The following is a 24,930-nucleotide window of genomic DNA, read 5'->3' as shown; positions in this document are numbered from 1 at the left end:
GATGCTTCTCAGTGGTCAGCTGAGTGATTCTGATGCAGATGGATCCAGAATCTTCAGGTCTTGGAGCCATACTCTTTGCCAAAAGGCTATTGTCCTTGTTAAACCTTGTAAAAATTTCTGCCAGAATATAATTATCCAAAAATAATCATAGTAAGGGAGAAAATATGAATATGACTTCTTATGACCTTGAAAGTTTTTATATAAATGTGTGGAATTCTGGGACAGCTTCCCAAAAAGAGGTATCTTTGTACAAGAATCTTGAAACATTCGGAGTCACCTTAAGAGTTTTTTTAAAAAGTAGCAAACAGAAATCAGGATGATCGCATTGGGCTAAGTGGTTCTGTTGTGATCCAGGTCTTCACTCATGCTGTCTTCTCAGTGAACAAAAAGGCTCACCTATTTTATTTAAGCTTACAAGATTTTGACTCCTTGGTTGATGAAACTTGGATTAATTTTCATAAGGCTTACAAAAGCTATTTTTCAAAAATTTTATAATACATTTGAAATTGACTGCTATCTTTATCTGTAGAGTATAGCTTCTTTTTTTTATATATTTTCAAGGTAATGTTAACCAGTAAGAATGCACAATATCAAACTTTAGGAATAAACCCCTTGCATATAGTCCTTTCAAAGTTCATGTGGTAATAACGCCTACTATTAATACTCTTTTTATCAAAGGCAGTACATGTTTTCAATTTGAATAGTTTTCTCTACCTATGTCCCCATCCAGTTCTTAACTAGTTATTAAAATAACTGAAATTTATTTTCTTCAATATTAAAAAAGCTACTGACTGCTGGATTAATAGGATCATACTCTTCAAAGCTCCTGAAAGTAATTTGCCTCTGAGAGATGGAAATAAAACAGTAATTATTAGTCCAAGGATTCTGTAGGTTAATCTAATTAAGAATCCAGACTTGTTATGTCTTGGTTGGAGTCTAGTACCAAAGGAACTAATAGCTCATTTCACTAGAATTTTTTTTTTGCCATCTGCCTACAGAAAAAAAAAAAGATTGCTACAGTACCTACAGCTTGCATCACACTTCCATAAAGCATTATATTTTTGCTACTACATCCAGATGGGCTGCTCATTTGCTCTGTAGTTAGTAATATTCTTCAGGCCTGATCATAATGGGGGAAGAAGATTTGTAGTATATCTTGCAATTTTTAAATGTATTGTTTTCGCATATACAGCGGCCTTAACCCTCTACCTCACACTTTCTCCTTTTCCCCAACTTTTCCTGTATCTCTTTCTAACACTGTACCTCAGATACCACTGTCATTCATAGTCTGATAGAAGTCTTGATAGGTATTAATGGAATAGCACAATCTTTTGTGTCTTTATTTCCAAAATATTACAATTTTTTGTTTCATTGATACGTATGCATATAATGTTCTTACTAAATTTGATTGCCATATAGTTGCAATGCTATTTATCTGGTCAATCATGGTACTTCCATAAAGTTCTCATCTGTTTGGTAATAACTGACTTCATATTTATTATTTGCTAATACTGTAGTTCTGAAAATTTAAGATAAAAATTGATTTAGTCTTTTTCAGTAGAGCCTACCTTGTGAATGCTCTTCAGATACAAATAAAATAATCCATTATTAATTTGGCTTCATTTGTTTTAGATCATAGCTTTCATTAAAAAAAAATACTCAGTAAGTCTTTTGGTAAAGGAAATATTTGCCATGCATATACAGGTGTTTTTTCTCTCAGATTTTCTGTACACTTCCTGCTCATCAAATTTCATTCTATTGACAGGTAGGGGGGAGTCTAAATATTATTCTTTTTTCCGCTGATGGTAGGCTGAGAATTAAAAAAGCAGATACAAATTCCTTCAGCCATTTCTGAAAAAGCTTAGATTAAAATGTTTCAATTAAACAAGGCTAAAGAGAAGACAGACAAAATATCTGCATTTGATCATCTCCTTTAGTATGATCCCGTTCTTTGTTTTCAGTTTTATCAAAAGGAAAGGAAAAGCCTTGTTTGACTCTTCCAAAGTAACTATTACTAACACGTAATAAATGAAGATTTTAATGCTTGAAAGATAAATATAATATAAATGTTTTGTATTTCATAGGTCCCACAGAACAGTTCTTTGCTTGATCAAAGCCTAGTCTGGCCAACAGACCCACTTTTTCTGCAAACATCGTCATTCAGTCATTGGAAGCAGAGACCTACCCTATGTTTATGGTCCTTTTCATTTTATCCTTTGTTTTTCCCATCCAAATTAAATAATAAAGTCTTTGAGCCACAGGGGCCCTTAAAGGCTCCCTTCCTCCCTACATTCATTTGCATGTAGGCACAACAAAATCAAGGTAAAATGGATGCTATCATTCAAACATATATGAGCTTCAATTTATAGCTAGTTGTTGAATTCTCCTTCCCAGCAAGTGTTCACTTTAGGAAATGGGTGTCCAAAATTAGTTTTGGATTGGGTTATATGCTCTGTGTTTCTAGAAATACAGTTCTTTGAAAAATGTGAATTAAATTGAAAAAGACCCTCTGAAGCACACGTGCACAAGGTATCCTTTAAGTTTGATCAGGGTGGAATTGTTCACAGCAATATTGTTCCTATGTTGATGCAGTGCTCTGCATCCATAGATCCAGAACTGCATTCATGCAGATGGTGCTCTGAAGACAAAGCTGCCTTCCAAATCCATTGGTTTTTGTCCCCTTAATAAATATTCTCAGAAAGTAAAATCTAATGAAATGAAATTAAATAGTTTCACAGGATTTTGTCTTTTTATCCCAGTAATCAATTGGCCTTTCTGCTGAGGCTTTATTATTCTCAAACATAATTCTATGATCCCCATGCAGATGAAACACTAACACAGATGATAATGTAAAACTCTCCTTATTATTCCTCATAAGAACTTCAATAAATCATTATAGTGTTATCATTATTCAGACTTGTTTTGACAAGGCTACAACCTTCATGTTTCAAAATGAGTTAGGTCTGAATTTATCTAAGCCCAGGGTACTTTATGTGTTCTGAAAATGTCATGAAATTTTCGCTGCCATATATCTTCATAGTGCTAATTTACCGCCAGAACCATATGTTCCTAATCTTAGATTACAGCTGTATAAAACGCTCAAAATTGTGTTCATTAAAAGTACGCCTGTGGTTAGGTCAGCCTATCTATATTTATTTTAGGTATGAGGTAGAATTCTTATTCTATCACTAGTCACTTCGTAGGGACTGTAGCACACATAGGAATGGCACGGAGGAACTGAGAAGAAAAGCCAATGTGAGTATAAGACATTTTGTTTGGCCATGAAAGGAAAATTCATATTCTTATTCAGAGGGATGTGTATACATTAAACATTTGCTCAATCCCGAAATATAACTTAGGTGTTGGCATAGAAAGAAAATGCCAAAGGTACTGCTTCAAAATGTGAATTCCTTTTCATAAACATTCAGAGTTATAGTTTTCATTCTGTTTAAGAAGTTGGAGAAAAATATTGTCAAGTACACTGAAGCAAAAGAGCATCCAAAAGAAAAGCATCTGGCAAAAAAAAAAATAAATTTGAACCTGTGAGCTTATGGTTACCTTTCCTACTCTCCTCTCAAAATTGTACATGAAGTAGAGAGATGCTTGCATATATGTTGTTATATGTAAGAGAATTCTTCGAAGGGAATTCCAGTGCAGTGCATGTTACTAGAAATCCCATGCAGTAATGTTAATTTATTTTTGGTGTTGTTGTTTAAGCAAGTTAAATAGATGCATAAAACTTACATGAGTTGTTGGCACGCAAGTTATTGCTTCCTGGGGACTGCAGCAAGTTACTGAAACCTTTTTGAAATGATGTCATGATTTTTTTGTAATTGAATATGCATATTTTACATGTTGGAGCCTGAAACCCACTTTTTTTGGCAGGCTCCTTCAACAGATGCACGTGCTGGGGCCCTCTTCTAGGAGGTCTTACAACATACATAAGTCAATATTTGTGCATAATTTATAAAACTGAACAGTGGAACATGGCTTTTCCATCAAATTTACACGATCATATTTCCCTCACTTTGTTTTTTGCTTCACAGGATGTAGAAGCCCCAAAGACATCAAGATGTGGGAAAAAAACCTATAATATAGTATGAGAAACTAAACATTATTAGCTAATTCTAGTAGAAATTGACATTTTTTTTCTGAAGGAAAAGTACAAATGGAAAACAGAAACAAAGGGGAGTATTGAAAACTTGTAATTAGTCTTTCAATCCATACTCCCAAGTCTCTGAATGTTTCTCTTTAATTAGCCTGTCTTTCAATTTCTTTCAGGTTTTGATGAAAGAGATAAGCACAGGCAAGGTTGTACTGAACAGAAACCATTTTCAAAACATGTCTGAAGTGTTCATAATATCGAAACACGTCTGAAGCGTTCATAATATTAGCTAAAGAGTTGTCTGCGTATCTTGCAGCTCTTTATATTGCCTTTGTTCGTTTCAACTATAAGGGAAGACACACAATAAACATGCTTGTGAGGAAAGTGAATTGCTGTGTCTCAAACATGATGCTGTAGTGACTGAAGGTTGCTGAATTCAATCCACTAATTTCTGCTACTACCATACTGATTAGAAATCCATTGAAAAAACCCCATGTGTTTAATACATCATCAGTCATTTTCTATACAGATCAAAAGTCAAATAGATATTAAGATAAACAGTTTGATTTTTTTGATTGCTGCCAAATTATCAACAAACAAATCCAAGAACTGGATTATTAATTTATTTCTGGTATAATAAAAATCCTCTACTAAGTGCCCTATATATAAGATCTTGATACTTCTCATTTTGGAACAAGGGAATACTAAAATATTTTTTAAAATCTGAAAAAAAAGAATTTATGATTTTTACAGATTCAGAAAACATCTTTCTTTGGCTTTGTTTATCTTACTCAAATTTTATAATGAGTAAATAACTTTGCTTTGCAGTGAAAATATATTAAATCTATTACCGTTGCTATTGAGTAAAACTCTAAATATTAAACCTTTTAGAAGTCACTAAAAACTATAAAATTGGAATGAATATAAAATTCTTTCATGCAAACTAGAGTCGATATCCAGATCTTGTCAAATGCACACTAAGTTAATTGTTTGACTGAAAACTAAGAGAGAAAATCTTCAATTTCAACTTAGATATGCTTTTGGTATGAAGATTTATTTATATAGCTCTAGTTTTTAGTTTAGCCTTCATTTTATACATTGAGTAGGAAAAACCTTTGGTAACAAAGATTTATTGCTCCACAGATAACAAACGAACAACCATTGTGGCAGTATCACTGCAATAATCTATGAGTGTCCAGCATATAAACTAGCTGTTGCCACTAATTACAGCCACCAGATCTCATTCCCGCTAGTCAAAGGACTTTTTATTTCAGGAAAGATGTCTGGAGATTGGCACTAACCAACTGTTGTTTTAAAACAATCCTGTCTTGAAATATCTGAAAGAATAACTGGGAAAATAGACCAAGACTTAACTACAGCTTTCACATTCCTGGTAACTTTTATTGGCATTCTACTGCAGACGATGCTTTTAACATCTTGCTGTCATAAATTTCAAATAAAATCATAATGATTTCAAAGATATGGTGTTAGATCAAGAACATCGTTTACATATACAGTGATAAACTTTCTTATATAATAGAGAGAAGTAGCTAAGAATTCAGCTTTATCAAGCATATCATAATACAACTAGAATAATGAGTCTAAGGACAATCTCCCAGTATGCAGATGTGATTAAATTGGGTGGAACATCAAGTAATGAGAAGTAATAAAGAAGAACTTGAATCACTGAAGAAATATGCCGGAGCTAATTTATAGTAAATAGGTTTTGACAAAGACTGATGTATTGTAAGTTGCTAAAAGAAAACTCATCTGTGTGAATGGAATGGTGCAGAAGTCTTCTCATTTCAGGCAGACAATCCACACCTCTGTCAATACCCTATACAGTATACTTTACTTATATAAATGGCACTTTATATGTAAATATTGTTCCAATTTAACATGCCATGAAAAGAAAGACTGTGAAGCATCATAAGGAAGCCAATGGAAAGGGAAGAAAAAAGAAAAAACATAGGAAAGAGTGGGAAAAAACAGAAGTACAAAGTATTTCAAGTTCTGTTGAAACATTCAAAGCTATATTCAAAGAAAGATTGAAGAGAAAAATCCTGCTTTAGTAGGAAGAGTCAGTAGATTGAATACTCTCTTCTATGTTTAAATCCTTATTATTCTTTGTGAGATTACTGAGTTCTGGTTGCTTTTTCAAGTGGAAAAATGTTGTTAAATGTTACCTTTGAAAATGCAGAAGCTTTTTCCTCCTCTCTTTTTTTCTGTGTTTCCTCACCTTTACTGAAAATTTAAGTCTCAACAGAAATGGATTTTGGAAGTTTAGTAAAGATAAGTGTTTCAAACTTTAGCTGCTTACCTAAAACTTAAACCAAAGTAGCCTAGAAAACTCATCGAAATAAACACCCTGTACTACACACATGTACCAAAACATACTGGTATGTTATTCTGTGTGCATTTGGTGACTGCTAGCCCATATGTTTAGATTTCACCATGGAAGGGCTCTTCAGTCACTCTAGAAGGCCTCTCTGACCCTTTTTAATTACCCAGACTGTCCCCAACTGCAGTCTAATTCTCCCCTTTATTTACCACAGTCACCACCCTTGTCCTGAATGCAGCCCCAATTTAACAATTTGGTTTACCTTCAGAGTGAGTAACCAGTTGCTCTCTCTCATCTCTTCAGCCTGATGTCTGAGCAATAGCCACAAATGAAAGCTAATGTTAAAACTGTGCTAGTACCTCCTTCCCCTGTGTAGTACAGAGAGGCAACCAGATTCAGGAGAGCTCTCATTTTGCAGCATTTAGTGTTTTCTTCATGGTTCTGAAATGTACATTTATGAATCCAGAAATGAAATTAAATAACCAAGTGCTATCTACAGTCTTTATTGGTCAATGTACATAATTCCCAAATTATTGAAATCTAATGTAAAGCAGAAGAGTGACATTTGTTTGCCCATTCTATTTTAATTCTTGATACTTGAATGCTTGTTATAGCTATCCATATATCTGTGCATTGAGAAAGCAAGCAAGTGGGATAAGTGTTAGTGCTTCAGTTTTCTTGACTATTGCAGCTGGTCATTTGTGAAATCAACGGCAAACTGGATGTTTTTGTGATTTTCTATTTGTATCAATTTCTGGAATAAGTCTGATGATATATTAAGATGAAATACAAGTAGAAAAGACCTGATCTTCATATCAACTATTGACCATAAAATGAGTGAAATGTTTAACATAATAGAACTTATGCTATACTATTTCTTGTTCTTTCTATGCTGAATTAATATGACAGTTCTTTATGGTTTAGGTTTTCATTGTTAGAAAACGGCTGCTGTATATAAAGTAATAGAGGGCATACAAAGCCTGCCTGTCTCATTTTCTCTGTGTCTTTCAAAATAACCTCATCTAGAAGGAAACTAGTTTCTGCTTTGACTCTGTCTCTGAAGTATACCAGCTCCCAAGGGAAGGGGAAGAATCGATATATTTGTCAAGATAAAAAACCCACACTGAAATATGTTTTATGATCTTATAAATTAATTTTTATGTAATCATTGAAATTATGTTTACTTGAATAAGGTGTTGATTATGCAAAGTATACAATCAGCAAATTTCCATAGTAGTGGAATGTTCTGAAACCTGTACTAAATTAAATTAAATGTAATTTAATAAAAACAGGGAAAAATTTGTATTTCCAGGAGTAAAAATTAATTTGAACTGAACATTATAAAATACCCACATATCTCACCACTATCTTCATACTAACACAATAATATTTCAGGACTTCTGTCACACCTCAGGAGGATGAATTCACTTCCAGAAACACAGCGCAAAGCAAATACAACCAATCACATTCTACTGTGGTTATATATGCATTTTTCATCAAGAAATATCATAGTTATGGGGTTTCAGCAGGGATATTTTACTATCAGGGAAAAAGGGAAACTCTATAGTAGAATTAATATAACCTTGAACAAATATCTCTTGAAAGATTCATGAGCAAAAAAAAAAAATTGAAATTACCACAACTATTTTAGGGCTGTGCTAATACTAGTACTGCTTTTGCCAATTTTCTGTTTTCCTTCATTTCTTTCCCCGACCTCTCTGTATCTCTTGGCTAACCTGATGACACTTAGACTGTTGAGATTGTCTTCTTGCTGTTTTGCATATGTCTAGTCTGTTTCTTTGATGTATAGACACATATTTCTAACAGTAATTATTATTAGAAGCAGTGCTGATTAACCACTTGTTGTGGTACTTTTGAATTTTCTCAGTCTTTTTAATAAGCAAATGTATGAAGTCAGAGGGAGCAGAAGATTACAATAATTCAAAATCATATGATTTGTGTCAGAGAGAGTGCCAATGACTGACTCTTTTGGATAAATGCCCTGACTTGTTTATGTTTGGGGTTCAGAAAAATTAGTGATGAGAATGGAAGCTGAAGGAAGCCATAAGATCTCTTCATTAAGAATCATTTTTTCCCCCTCCAAATAAACAACATTTCATCATTCTGTAAGACCAAAGATATTAGGTCCAAAGGGTTCTATTACGAGCCATTGAATAACTGAAGTTGATAAAGAGACACTGATTTCTGTCAGCCAAGGACACACAATCAAGGAGTGTTCATTAGCTGCAGAAAAGAAAGTGATACAACTGGCCATATACTGGTTACTTAAGTGCCATTATCTGTACAGTGCTCTGACTATACTGTATCCATGGTCACTGAAGATGGTACTTCATAAATTTTTTATAAACTTGAAGATACTCTTAACGTTCAGTTGGAAAATTAAATGGATCCTTGCCCCTGTCATATTTTCATTTTCTGCATCTGAGGTATCAGTTTCAAAACACCTCACAAACACACAGATGTGCCTTTGAGCACCAACAGCAGGATTTGCTGAGATCCTTCTCTGAACTTCATGGTTAATCACTCACTTAACCACCTGACTAAATGAACACATCACTGAGTGCTAGCTCTACAGCTTCTCTGTGTAATTAATGAAACAATTGTCAATGTCAGAACCACAGGCAGATTATCCTTTCCTTAAAATGGTATAAGAATGTATTTTACAGCACAGATATTCAAAATGTTCTTCCAAGTAATATATCTTAGCTTGTTGGGTTTTTTACTTGTTATTGTTAATAATAACAGTAATAATAATCACCACCATCATCATCATTTCTATGCTAACTCTATCAAACACATTCAACCAAATTCTCTTTTCAGATGCATATCCCTCTGGACACAATATACCTTCGAGGGAAATCTTCAAGCAGTTCTGGTTTGCTGCATATACAGCCCAAAGCTGTATATCCAAGGTTGTCTGTGTTCTAATTCCAGCATGTGGCTACTTTGCAGCACTGCAAAGGGTGTTTGAGCTCAGGTAGGAGTGAGTTAAGAGGTTAGCTCCTTTTTGAACAAGCATCATATTTATTTTCCTCTTAAGACACTTGGCACAATAACAACTTTCATGGATTGCTGGGTTGTTTGGGTTGTTTTGCATAATAAATATAGGTTTGTTTTGATAATAGCTGGAGGGTATCTGTCACTTTGTAGCATGATCTTGGAAATAAAAGAAGCATCTACTGTCTTGCAAAATAGAAAATAAATCTCTGCTCAATTTATGAAGCTCCCTAAGGTGCTGGTGTTGAATATTCAAATAAATTCAGAAAACACTGAACTACAAGAGTTTTAAATGTGCCTTCAAGAGGCAGAGTCCTTTCTTCTAAATCGTGTTTGTTGACTGTGATAAAAATATTTCTCATCTTGCTCTGATGAGACTCCAGGAAAATGAAAATATTCAAAGCCCAAATAAAAAACTAAAACACATAAAAACTCATTATAGCACTCTGGTCTATGAAGATAAAAACAATGCTACTACTTGATGATGGCAAGATAAGTAATAAGAAAGTTGCACAATTGAAAACCATAAACATTGCTAATAAGTGTACTTTCAGCGTGTTTAATGTTGGTAATCAGAAGTTTATTGTGCTGGGATCCTTGATAAGAATTGACATGCTTATTATTTTTGATTGACATGAATAAGCAAAATAGAATCACATTTATTACTATCTTGTTTTTAATGACACTTTTACACTAAACAGAGATTTCCAGGAATATGGAAAATATTTTTTAATACTGGCGACTCTAGGGAATTTCAAGAAATAGAGACTCATAAGATTTACTTTCTGGTTCTTTTTTGTCTGTCTGTTAAGGTATGTTATGGATCCTTGAGTACCTCCACTGGAGTAACCTCCAGAAGCAAACAAGCCTATGAAGCTTTTGCCTACCTATTTGAAAGACTACATGCATTAGATAGCCACAGCCACAATACAGAGCACGTGAGTAACCACAAAATTACTCACAAAAGTATAATTAAACCATGTTCTGAATAATTTGTATCTATTGCATTTACAGCCTTTCTTCTGGGTTTATTTCTTCTGAGTCTTTTGGAGCAGGTAAAAAGCCAGACAGATTGAAATGGTAGAATGGGATTTTGGTCTCAAGATAGAGTTGAATGCTCCACGTACAGTATGTATCTTTAAACAGCAGCAGGTAACCAGTATTTTGAGCTGAATACTATTTTTTTTAAATATTACATAAGTTAAATAGGAATATATGAGCTGTGACAAATATTCTATGGTTACCATTTTTAATGTTATTTTTTTAAAATTTTTAATGTTTAATATCTTAATTGGATACTACACATTGAAAAAATTTATTCCTGTATATGTTATTAATTGACCTGTCATTGAAATATGTATACTGTTTCCATAATGTTGATTGTTCATTTTTACATTGTTCCAGGAACTCAAAATAAAGATCTGGTATTTTCTATATTTCTCTTCATTGTTTCCAGATATTTCAGTGTATGCTTTTGCTATTTTGTGTAGGTTTTTGCAGTAAAGTTAAGTATGATTCTTGTGGGTCCCTTCCAAACTCAGCATATTCTGTGAATGCTGATTTATCTGCAAGAAACCCATGGAGGGAGAAGTCTCATCAGGCACCTGGGGAAGAAAGCACACTTTTCACAAATGAACTGTTAATTTCTTTCTCATTTCAGCACCCATGAACTCAGGGACTTTGGAGCAGCTGTGAGGAGAATGATGGATATTCCAAATTGGTTACCATTGAACTCCTACAATTTTAAAAGGTCATAGAGTGAAGAAAATGAAAAAACTTTGTTCTGGCTGAAACAAAGTTACCCTGGCATGGCAATCAAGCCAACAAATAGCTTTATGCTCTTATCACACAAAATCCTAAAACTATATCTAAAATATTTTTCATTTTTATAAGGCTGCTTTCTCATTAATTTTTTTGAGTTTGCTTTATTATTACTGTGTTTTCATTTATCTTGTGATCAAAATTTGATCTCAACGTATTTGTATACTTCTAATCTCTTATTTACACATATTTTGCATCCCTCAAGTATCCAGGCAGCACAAGTATTCCCACACAGTCAATAAATTAATTCTCCTTTTACCACTCCTTCTTCTCTATCAGTTCTGTACCTATGACCATAAGAAAGATAATTAAGATTTTGGGTTTTTTTCAGCTGTAGTTACCTGTAAATTGTTGTTCTTTTCAGCACTAAACCTTATTTTCTTCTAGTTGTCAGTCATATTTCTGTGCACGTCTAAAGAGAACAATACTTTCAGCTAGTATCTTACATGAACATTTTCTACTCATTGCTTTCTTTTGATTATGCAGTCACAGAGCCATGAAGGTAAATATTTGCCTAACTTCTGTTTAGGCCTGACTTGGTGATTAAAAAATATCAGAATACAGACCCCTGAATAAGAGTCAGGTGCACAAATATCCTTGTGAATTTTCATCAATAAAACAGAAATATTCTCACTGTGCAAGCTGAACAATTCAGGTGGGATTCTAAGCAGTTTCCACTGAGAGTCTGGTAAAGATCTAGTGAGTGGTGACTCAGAGGATCCTTTGTAACCTGACGTTACAAAGAATTAGTTTTTGTCTTAGTGCCCACTTACATCTTTGTTATTTTTAAGCCATAATGAGTTGAAGCTGTTTCAAGGCTCTTTGTTCCTGGTATTCATACTGGCAGAACTCCTAAAGAATCCCTACCTCTCATACAGGTAACAGTACTGCATCTTTTATTCTTCCTCTTACATACAGGAGAGCTTTTCTCCTCTTGATCAGTCCAGTTGTTTGGGTTTTTTTTCTAAGAACCTTGGAGTTAACCTTTATTGAATAAGAGTAATCAGAACTTCACACAGTATTAAATGAGGATTCACTAATATCCAGCACATGCTTTAACTGGAAACCTCCTTAAATGATAGGATTGAATTTTCTACAGTTGAAACAACAAATATTTTGCTGTTATTTTGCACTCAACTAATACATCTTGATTTTTTGATTATATGTGAATATCCAATATTTGTAATGAGTCTTGGACCAGTTCACTTCATAGGAAGAACATTTTGTAGAAAAGTGTTGCAATGTTCTAGTGGACGAAATGGTGACCTATCAACCTCAGTATTCTCCACACAGATTTTAAGACATGGTATGGGCATGTAAATAAATGAAGAGAATAGATACCAAAAGACCTGAAACTGGCTGTTCTTATCACAGACTCTTGTGTGATGCTAAGTGAGATATAAATACTAACAGCATTGTCTCCCATAAATTATGCTTGCCAGCTTGGTTGCACTAAACCTGGTTGGGAAGTGTAAGGTAAACATATGCAAATATTCTTTCCAAGAATGCCAAGCAAGTGGAAGGATTAAAAAAAAAAAGTTTATTTCAGATGTAAGGACCACTTTTTTACAATCCAGCATGCATTGGACCTTCAGGAATGAAGGAAATGCCCTGCCTCCTCCAGGCTTCTTGTGTCTTCTCTCTCTCTTCCCCCACCCTCTCTGGCCCAAGGAGGTCTTGTACATGTCTGCAAACATGTTATCTCTCTGTATACCACAGAGAGAGAGATCCTGTTCACAGCTTTTCCCTGTAACTTTCTTTGAAATGCAGAAGAAAGGAAAAAAAATCCAATCAGTCTGAAAAGGTATTTTGCAGTTTTTCTAAGTGAAACAAGTCCTAGCTTACCGTTACAAATTCTTGTGCAATTACATCTATCCCTATCTACACAGGAAGAAACATCCTTCAGTGACCACTGCCATCCAGATTAAACATTCATAAGGTCCAAGAAAATGGGAAAGAGTTCTTTGACAGTTTTTTCATCAAAAAGAGGGACAAGATCTCTTCCCACTGTCTGAGATAAATATCTTATCAAAACAAACAAAACAAAAACCACTAAGTAGCCAATTCCAATCCTTCCCTCCTCCACAGATTACACCTGAAGTAATTATGTAAATTCTCTGGAAGAGAAGCTTTAATGAAGTAACAGTCCTCTAACATGTCTAAAGAGAAACAAAGGGTGCTCAAAGTAGAGACTGGGGACACTAAGTTTTCCTGAGGTGAGTTGGAAGTATTAATGAAGGTTATCAGCAAGACATATCCTGGCTGCAAAAAGAGTATACGAGGTATGCACCGAAGACCCAGTGGAAGAAAGTAATCCAGTCTGCTCACACCTGTGGTCTGGCCACTTCAGTGCAATTTCATGTAGGCAGAACTGCAATGCTTCCAAGAGAAGCCATGTGTAAAGACACTGCCTCCAGAACAGCACAGCATTTCATCAAAGCAGCTCCATAATAAGACCTTTGGATGTGTGATCACCAAAAGATGGAGAGGGGGAAGAGAGATGGGGATGAGAAGTCAAGAGCATTGGAATGTTGAATGTTACTATAAATCTGCTAGCAAGGCACTAATTCTCACCTGTCTTAAGATTGTTTAAGTAGAAGGGAGTAAAATAACGTCATGTAAATGTTACTCAAATATAAATGTTTTTCTTTTGTATACTTTCATTTGCTATTCAGAACTAGGAGTTCATTTGTATAATAAATTCAATGCACAGGAACTATTGAAACAACTAAAGAGACACTAAATCAGTGTCAATTCGCTTTTAATGGATTAAAATTAAGAATCGCTTATGAATCCAGACAGTTTTATAACTTCTGAACACTAACAACATACCTGGATAAGGTATCCACCACTAGCTTGGCTTTGTTAATTCAAGAGTATGAATTCTCAGTTAAGAAATAATTTCCCTGACAAGGATTTATCAGAAGACCTCATAAGGAATCAGCATTAAAAAGCTTCTGCAGATGACTAGAACCTTTCTAGTAAGTATTTTTACAAGTGAGAAATAGTCTAAACATATATGGTCCAGTCTGAAATGGGACAGATTAAATATAAGGTAAAACTAGATTTTTTTGCCAGAATGTCCAAAGGAGGGCCATGAGGATTGTGAAGGGTCTGGAGGGGAAGCTGTATAAGGAGAGGCTGAAGTCACTTCTTTTGTTCAGCCTGGAGAAGAGGAGACTGAGGGAAGATCTCATTGCAGTCTATGACTTCCTCATGAAGGGAAGAGGAGGGGAAGGTACCAGTCTCTTCACTTCTGTGACCAGAGACAGGACTCAAGAAAAGGGCTGGAAGCTGAGTCAGGGAGCATTAGGCTTGATATCAGGAAAAATTTTCACCCAGGGGGTGGTTGGGCACTGGAACAGGCTCCCCAAGGAAGTGGTCACAGCACCAAGCCTGTCTGAGTTCAAAAAGTGTTTGGACAATGCTCTCAGGCACATGGTGTGACTCTGTGAAACCTGCATAGGGCCAGGAATTGGACTCAATAATACTGATGGGTCCCTTCCAATTCATCAGATTCTATGATTCTGTGATTCAATGCTAATTATTATAAACTATCTGATGTAAGCACACAGTTTCTCATTACTAGCCCAAACTTCTCTTTGCTAAGGAAAGGACTCAAGACTTCCTTTGACTCAGCAGATTCACAGGATATGCACATCCAAACACCAATTTTGTCCCACCTCCTCCTTCCTTCAGAAGGGATTTACCAAATCTAGAAAAAGTGTGAGAACTGTAACAAAGATGATGAAAGACATTCCATACTCCCAATATAAGGAATTATTGGAAGAGTGACACAAGAGGGTACTATAATATAAATCTAAAAAATTATGAAATTACAAAATAGTAAACCTGGAAAAGATTAAAATTAAGAATCATCCAAAGATATGATAAAGCAGCAAGTAAAAAAGGCAGGAAATAAAAAGTTTTTTTTCACATAGTATGTGAGTAAACTGTGGGATTTATTGTCTCAAAAATAAAAAGACCTAAACTATGAGTGCAAAAAGTAATTAGACACATTTATTGAACAAAAGCCTGTTATGAGCTCCCTAAGTTGCTTGAGCTGCAAGGTTATGATTACTGTCCGTAAATAGTACAAGAGTATTACTCTTACTTTTTTTCACTAAACGTCTGCTATGAGTCACTTTCAGAGAGTCTTGGGATAGATCAAAACTTTTCTTACCTAATGTAGTTGCTCTGCACATGCTACATGTAAACCAGGGAGTCTGACCTCTTGGTCCAGCAAGATACTTAGTTCATTACCTTCAGGTCTACTGTCTGGACTTAGAAAGTACTCAATGCAGTTTCCATAGCACTTCATTGCACCAGTACCCAAATTAATCCTTATGATTCAGTGGAAAATACTCAGCACATACAAGTCCTAAGCTTTCCTTCACCTGTGGGTGTCCAATGCTTCAGTTAGTAGAAGTTTGTTCTTTAGTTTAAATGCTGTCAGATACACAAGAATATGGTTTAGCACATTATAAATCATCATTTTTGGGTAAACTGTGATCATCAAATCCCCATCAAATGCTTCTGATTTAGCTTTTTCCTTACAGCTTTGCTAATCTTAAGGTTTCTGCAATAAAGGCTCGAGAGGTTTTGCAGAGAGCTGTATTTGCTTCCCTGCTTCCTGTCTTGTGCATTGCTTTTGGGATTGAGAGGAAATAAGATGATCTCAGAAACAGCTTCATATAGATCAGGAATTTATGCCTGATTTTTTGAAACTCAGAGATTAGTAGGTTTTATTACCTAATTTATGTCTTTGTTGAAAGGTTTTGCTAGTAGCTAATTTTACCTGCACAAAATTAGGTATGCTTAGACTTCAACAATTAATTCAATACAAAACTTTGCAAAAGAAACAATGTCTTCCTATTTCCAATATTTTTTGCAACTAGATCTCTACAAACCCGTATTGACTTTCTGAAATAGAGTTTGTACCTCAAAGAGCCCAATTTTCCCAAGGTCAGATTGCTGTGCAAACTCAGATATGATTTATGCATGGTAACATAGATCAAAAGTGTGTCTGAAGAAGGATGTAATTATATGAGACAAAATATGAAAAAATAATGAGGTCGTTTCCTATTCAGGTATCTATATACAGGTCTTAATCCTTTCCAGGGAAAAGAAGATCAAAACCAGGGTATTTCAGATCCAATTTTATGTCTTGTCCCCTTGATTCTGAAACAAGGCTTTCAAAATAAATAAATTAATTAATTTTGGACTGCACTGACCTTTTCTCTCTGAGAAATAATAGGATATAAATTAAGCCATATATACACAGACAAATATAAAAGTATAAATATATATCAGACATAAATACAGATCCAAAAGGTCTGTATCTGTATCTGGATGAGCACAATTTTGAATACAGTAATAATTAATGAAATGTATGAAAATCTCAATCTTGCGTATGAGGATATGAGGATCCTCATATGAGGATAGATAAGCAGATAACAAAGGATTTTGTTAATACAACTGAAAAATATACACTTTTTCATTCATGACACTAAGGCAATTCCTAAAATCCTGTAAGTACAGTGTAACTTTAAAATTAAGCATTAGGAACACACTAAACCTTTAAAAAGAACAAGTCAAAGACAAAGTCAGATGCAAGTTATAATAAAGCAAACATAACCTTTTAGTAAGACAAATTTGAATATTTCCCACATCTGAAAGAAATTATACTCAGTACTGTCACAGGTGAGGTGAAGTAAATCCAGAGGCAGTGAAAATTAAAAACCTGAAAGACTGCCTTATGCCTCACTCAGTTATCTGTCACACTTGCTCACTGTCTCCCTCCACCACACACTAGGTTCCCTAGGTCTCCAGTCCTCAGATGGGAGGTGGACACTCACTCAGGGAAGTTTGGCAGAAAGTTGTACCAATATGTGCTGTGCTTGGGCATCACCAGCCAAGGTCCCCGGACATCTCCCAGCATTTGCATCCACACAGCTCACTGATCTCTGCAACCTTTCCCTACTTCCCAGATTCCTTGTCCTGCCAGGATCCTCTCCTTCTACTTCCTGTACTTCCTGCCCTTCCCCCTGATCATTCTCTCCTCCCTCCCCCTCCCCAGTTACATGACTGACCTTCTCTTTTTTCACTCAGTAGATTAAGGATGTGACACTTTTGTTTAGTCCAGGTGTTATAAAAAGGTATAGCCAACCCATACCAGCTGCAGGTAGCAGCTGCACCCTTCTCAGACACACACAACCAATTGTCTTCTGCCTGGTAGCATTCACATTTTGAGCCACATTTTTACCTATAACTATGCTCTTTGATTACTATCCTGCTGAAGTTGAATAGCTAGTGCTTCTTTCCATAGCTGTATTATAAGACCTATCCAACTTAGAAGAAAGAGCTGGAAGGGACAATAGTATTTTATATTACAAGCATCTGCTATTCTATCATAAATTAATATATGGCACACCTAAGAGTTTGACTGTTAGAGAATAAATAAATCATATTAGATAGTATAAAATATATAGTCACAGAATGTTAGACTTGGAAAGGAAGCTCATTTGCTTACTTCACCCTCACAGAAAGCAGAACTTAACCATATATTCTCTTGAACTTTATCCAGACATGTTTTCACATGTCTGCAGTTATGAGATTTCTCTTACTTTTCCTGAAAGATTTTCATAATCTAGTGTCTTGGAATATAATTCTGGCATTTTTTTCATTATAAATATAGTGAGTCTTATTGATATTTGATGTTGTCCAGTAATCCACCTCATCAAGCTTGGTTGGTTTTGGCTAGTAAAATTTATGATATTGAAAACATAAAGGTCTTTTTGAAGCAGATGCTCATTTTGCACTCAGGCACAGCACAGACAATTAGAATTGCCCTTTACAGGCTAAAGAACACAAATATCTGTGAAAAAATATGGCTGTAATCTTGTACACTGAAGAGACAAGAACCAGAAGTAAATATTTTGTGCAGAAATGACTTTTCAGACAAACTGAAAACATACTCAAAAGTTTGACACAATAATTCTATCCCATCTAGTTAGTGTTGTTGTCTTTAAATATTAAAAATCTCATTAAATATTAATATCTGAAAATTAATCACTGCAAATATTTTCCAGTAAACTTTTCTTCTTACCTCAAGACCTTGAGATTCACGGAAGTTTTCATTTTGTCAGTTACTGGTATCAATTCAACATTTTAGCATCTAAAAATTAGTTACACATCAGGAGACTCAGCATGAAAGTTAATACTTCACAATAAGAAAGTAATTGCCTATACCCAGAAAAAAAAATGCAGAGAAATTACTCTGAACTTTTCACCCAAATTAGAGTTTCTTCATCTCTTGGAAATTCCAAGCACAGTTCACTTCCAGGAGTGCACAAAAGAGGAAAGTGCTTTTTTCATGATATCTATATGGTTAAAGAAAGTAGGAGAACTTTTTTTCCAGGCACCCTTTCCTGCTAGAGATGTGGACCTGTAATTTCTACTTCCCCAAAATGTTTCTTACTGATTAGACTATTGAAAGTAGCCTGAGAACCTTACAGCCAATGAAAGATAAACAACTCTGAAAAAAAAAAAAAGAAAAAAAAAAAAAAGGCACAATGGAGACTGTCTCTACATCCTTCTCTAAAACACAGAACTGGTACAGCGAGGCCATGGTGCAGTTACCGTATGTTACTATCCAGTGGCATATGGTAGGACGAGGGGTGATGGCTTTAAACTGAAAGAGGGGAAGTTGAGATTAGGTATTACGAAGAAATTCTTCACTGTGAGGGTGGTGAGGCACTGGAACAGGTTGCCCAGAGAAGCTATGGATGCCCCATCCTTGGAAGTGTTCAAGGCCAGGCTGGATGGGGCTTTGAGCAAACTGCTCTAGTGGAAATTCTCCCTGCCCATGACAGGGTGGCTGGAATTAGGTGATTTTTAAGGTCTCTTCCAATCCAAATGATTTTATATTCCATGAGTTTACTGAAAAATGCATAGTTTAAAAAAGATGAAGGCCCAAAACTCTCTCACAGTTAAATGAGAGATTCTACTATAAAATTTATGTATTTCTGATTTTAAAATTTTATTTTAAAAGCACTGCAGACATTTATTTCATCCCACTTACCTTTTTTTTTTTTTTTTACATATCCCTCACTTTATAATGGAAAATAATTTGGAAATTATGAACTTGACAAGAAAGGGGTATTGGTAATTTTCTTTCTAACAGTATGTCACGTTGTACAGATGAGCCATCTTTTGATACATTATCTAAAATGTGTTCTGTCTCTTAATTTCTTCTCTGATGACTTCTGCCATCTGTCTAGAGTTGTAAATATCACTTGGGACAGAAAAATAAGAAGGAGAAGGAAGAACCCTGAAATCAAAGTATCAAAATATCAAGATAAAAGTATCAATATTGAAAGATATAAGAAAGTTTAAAAGAGATCAACAGAATTTATTAGGAATATAGTTACAGAGGTGATATACAGGAAAAAAAATGTAAGGAAAAACAAGAATCAATACAAAGAAAAAGAAATACTGAAAAATGTATTAGAGGAAAGAGTAAAAAAGCCAAATATGTGTTCATATATTATAGGAGTATTGAAATGGATATATTATGGAAGGGGGTTATAACATCCTATCTATTATATATTTAAGACACATAATTGCAAGAAAAATAATATTGGAAGAGATTTACAGGTAAAAACCAAACAGTTTCTACTTGTTTTAAAAATATTTTAGTTCCTAAGTCCAGGTAATTCTCTTTAGGGAAATCTTACCAGACCAATTAGAAACCTTTTGAGAAGTCATCAAAATAACTAAACAAAGTTGACAGTCTGCATCTTAAACCTTTCTGGAACTTCAAAATACCTCGTATGTTTGTAAAACAAGAACATATTGGCAATGGCTTTTTTTTTTTAATCAAACATATCTTTGCAATTTCTGTGCCACGGCAAATCACAGCTGATTATATCATATTACAGTATGTGTTGATGTAACCATAGCAATAATTAAATTCACTCTTGGAATTTGTAGGACTCATGGATTCTCCAGACTGTTCAAACATTTGTTCTAAAAGTGCAACATTTTCTTTTTTAAAATCATTTCTTTTTAAAGAAAATTGAGAGTTTTTATGGAATGTTCAGACATTAAAGGAGTGGTTGTTAATATGTAGTCTGGTCTAATGTACTTTTTTCATGCTAACATTTCTCATTTGCTGTTAATCAATCTGAATTAAGCACAATCCATTTTGCCTGCTATGCATGAGGTCTGGCATTTACCAATTAACTACACACTTACATACTGCTTTAAGACCTGATCTGGAAGATATGAGCAGTAATTCCCTGGGGAGCAAAGAGTCAAGACCCCTCAGAAATACAACAGTAAGTGACAAATTAGATTGTTTAATTATAAACATGAGTGTAGGTTATTTGTAATCTCAATAAATCATACAACAATATCTACACCAGGTAGAATTTTAATTCACCCTTTCAGGGAAGAGGTCTGACCTATAATTTGCCTTTATTGAGCAATGGAAAGAACAGATGATAAGGCTGAAGAGAGAATACTCAGGTGTTAATAAGTCTTTTATTTCACTTTGCAATGAGAATTTTTAAATGCCAGTATTTAGGACGTATTGAATTGTTATACTAGTCCATAGCATTACAATTGTGGTAAGGAATACTTGTTGAGTAATTTTCAGAACCTTAAAGAGTGGCAGGCAAGACAACCATGAGATCTTTGGAAATGGAAATATGGGATAGCTTTCTAGAACATGCTTTAATTTGGTGGGATGAGCAAAAGAGCAGCAATAAGAATTTTGAAGTCAATTCTCAATTAATTTTGTGACCAGGGCAAGTATCTCAAGCCCAAATGTAACACTACATGTACTGATAATTTTTTTAATGAGCTTCCATATGACCAGTGGCTTAAAAAAAATCCTCATTGTGTAGAGGATAATACAAAAATAGGACTATCTATTCTGATCAAAGTTTACATGCAATTTATTACTTTCAAACAGTATGAAATAGGGAACACTTCAGACTGCAACAGTATACAAGTTCTTTTGTTCTTTTTTGTTCACCATCTAGTCTGTGCATGAATTTGATCAAAAACCGCTCTGGGCAGTATTGTAAAATTTGTTTTCTGAAAGTGGGCTACTAAAATAATGGCCTAATTTTGACTTCTCATAAATATACCAAAATTCACAATACCTCTCCCTGAAGTTTTAAAACTATAGATTTCTTTTAGCTGCATTTCAAACCAAAACAACTCTAGAAACTGAGTTTTCAATACATAATAATGATAGTAAAAGAAGCTCCAAAGAAGCAGTCTAAAATTCACAAGAGTGGCATTGTTACACTCAATATCTTAGACCTAGCCTTCATGTTATAAACTGTTAAAGTGATTAAAAAGTGGTTTGCAGGCAGGGTAAAAAAAAATAAATAAATGAACCAGTGTTCTAGAGTTAGTACATCTTACAAGGCTAAGTAAAGGAGTGGTCTGTATCCATCACAAAATGACATTGTAAATCTTTGTACCTTGCAAGGCAGTGACATAAAAAATTAGACTGAACAAGGCAGAGATGCACTATTTGTAAGCCTCAAAGGAAAGGTTAATGCAAGTTAAATATTGACATGTCAGCAATAAGGATTATAGCAATTATAAATTTGCACTAATGCCAGCTGCTGTTTAATTATTATGTGACACTGACAGGTCAGCCTGGAAGATTGACAGCTGAAGGCATTTGCCTTACAGGAATTATTCAAGATATTCGGAATAGGCTCTAATCTCAGTTACACCAGTTCAATTCTACACACAAATCTTCTAGAGTCAGGGGAGTTAATTTATATTCCCAGTGGCAAGAGCAAAATCTGCTATGTCACATATTATATTCCTTTTACCCAGTGTCGGGAAAGTGAATAATTAGTTATCATGTAAACACACAATAACACACTTTTCTTTCCTTTAAGCCACTCTTCTAAGAACTGCACTAGAACATATGTAAATACTGCTAACTTCTGCCAGATAAAAGGAGGGGAGAGGAGAAGGAAGTAAGAAATGTGCATTTCTACTTTAAATGAGAATGTTTTCATTAATCTCAGTACTAATCATAAATCTTGAGCTCTTGGGATATGCTCAGAAAGAAAAAATATGTAGTCAATGAAGGAGAATTTCACTGGTTTATAAGGAAAAAAACCCAAGAAGTAATTGAAACAGAAGAGTATTTGTGGAGTATAGGGAAAGTGGTAGATTCAGCTTCTCTGTTGAAATATACTGGGTCTGATTAAATTATTCATCTGGAAAAATTAATTCAATGCCTGCCATTTCGCTGCATGTGAATTGTTCACTAAGCAATCTTGACATCTAAAAGCACACTGAAATTATGGCAGTAAATGCCTGCAAATGATCAACAGAATGCCCATGAATCAATTAAGTTCTAATTAAATGTTAACAGACTAAATGAACAGGATTTAACTTGTGGAGAGGTCTTATCTCCACAAATGCACCATACACTGGTGCATTTCTGAAAGATTTTAAAATTGAAAATTTGGACAGTCATATCTTTTCTCTCTTAAGTTGCATGAAAGAAAACCAACCACACAATTCAATGATTTCAGTGGGAGAAGATTAAAGCAAGTCTTGTCACTTTCGAACTTTCTAGATCATTCCTTTTCTATTTTCAGTGTCTAAATAAATCAGGAAACCTGTCCCAAAGCCCCATAGAATTCCTGATAAAGCTGCAGTTTTCTGACTGACCTCTGTGGTTTTGGGCAGTTTCATCTGTTTACCTGTAGTAAGACATGTTTAATTTTAAATAAAGGAAATATGTTGAAGTTCATCATGTAACATCCTCTTAAATACTTTGCTTCAGCTGTCTCAGATTATTTGAAGGAGCTGCTAGCTGAGCCTCAGCTAGTAAGTGAAATGGTGTTTCAGTTCTCAACAACCATCGTTGCTTCCAATCCCTCAGGTAACGTTTCATAAAAAATTATGGGGTTTTGCCTTTTTTGTTTTGTTCGGTTTTTTTTTTAATTGAACATTATAAATTTTATGGAAACTTATTTCTGGAGGCTTCTATATGCTTCTATTTCTATGTTTCTCCTTTTCTTACACCCAGTCTTACTCATTCACTATGCGTAAGGTTTAAACCTTCCACAGGATTCTCTACATTTCTTTTTGTATTCCAAGCTTCCGGTCTAATTCAAATATTAAATTTAATTCCTGGTAAGATGAAACACATAAGCACAGCAGCACATGATTAAACTGTAAAATATCTGGCTTTAAGCTTGAATTGTTGGTATTCTTCTTTCTTCATTGAAAAGAGGATCTTTCACTTGTTAAAAGAAAGAAATTTAAAAGTAACCTCCAAGTAATTTCACATGCAAAAAATTTCCTGTTAACATTTTACATTTACAAAATTAAAACCACCACAGCAAAAGGACCTCTGAACTTTAGATTTAGGTTAAACTTCTGGTATAGAGTACTCAGAATGCATTTCATATGTTCAGTATAGTATGGAAACAAGTTTACATCAAGCTCATAAAAGAAGATTATTGCTCCCTGCCCCGAACAAAAGCAGAATGAGTGGTGACAGTCAGTGTATTCCTTTAAGAAAACACACTTCTAATTCAAACTGGAACAGCAACATAGACATATCCTGTAATATCATTCCACTGTGTTCTTCACAATAAATGAAGAGATTGAGACTTCTTTATGGTAATGTGCTGTGACAGCATGCCATCCTGGCAGCAACTCCAAAGCAGACCAAAGTGGTGACTAAGTCAGTGACTTTTACCCAGATATTTCTACAGCTTTGGAGAAGAAATACTAGAAATATTCCTACACTTCTGTAGTTTAACAGACTATTTTAAGAGCTTTTGTTGTCATCAAAGTGTAACCAGGTTTTTGTATTATTATAAAAGTTTCAGTGTCAGTAATTAGCCTAATGTTTGCAAGTATGCTGATAGAATCAACTGAGTCCTCTCCTATCAGATAAAAAATAAATTAATCAGATGGCTATGGCAGTTCTTTTTCTCCTACACCAAAACTAACAGCATCATCATTTGATTTAAAACAAATATATTTATAAGTGTACTTTCAATTAAATGGAGCAGACTGTGTTTTAATTACAATGTTTTCTGAATTTCAATGCACAAATCCAATTTGTGCATAAAATTAACAACACTTCTCCAGTTTGAGGAGTCGTAAGGGAATTACGGCACAAGTTTCAAGGACAGAAACTTTTAAAAGATTGACCACTCTCAATTATGTTGTTAATTCCTGAGCGTGCTCATATGAAAAAAGTCATAACGAGATTCAAAGGGTTTGGCAACTGAGCGAGTGCTTCAGCACCTGGCTTTGTACATGCTCTGCATCACAAGCGGGCAGAAAAGTAGAACTCTGTATTTTCTGGAGCACTTTACCCGGGTATAACAGTAGCAGTAAGTGCCACCATGAACGTTCCAAGGCAGGGCAGAGGTTTCATTAATGTCCAGTTTGGAAGACAATTGTAAACAAAACTGGTTACGGCAAAATTATTTTTGTATATTTTTTTGATGCGAAGGTCATTAAGCTCAAGAAACCCTAAGCATATCTTCATAGTTCTTCCAATCCCCACTTGGTTCTCTAAGGTTTAAATATTTTTTGTTTGTTGTTTGAAGAGTTTCATGTTGTTTAAAGACTT

Source organism: Pipra filicauda, unplaced genomic scaffold (genome assembly GCF_003945595.2).
Source record: "Pipra filicauda isolate LSUMZ 115617 unplaced genomic scaffold, ASM394559v2 scaffold153_size1761393_pilon, whole genome shotgun sequence".
NCBI lineage: Eukaryota > Metazoa > Chordata > Aves > Passeriformes > Pipridae > Pipra > Pipra filicauda.
This window is presented reverse-complemented; position numbering follows the sequence as displayed.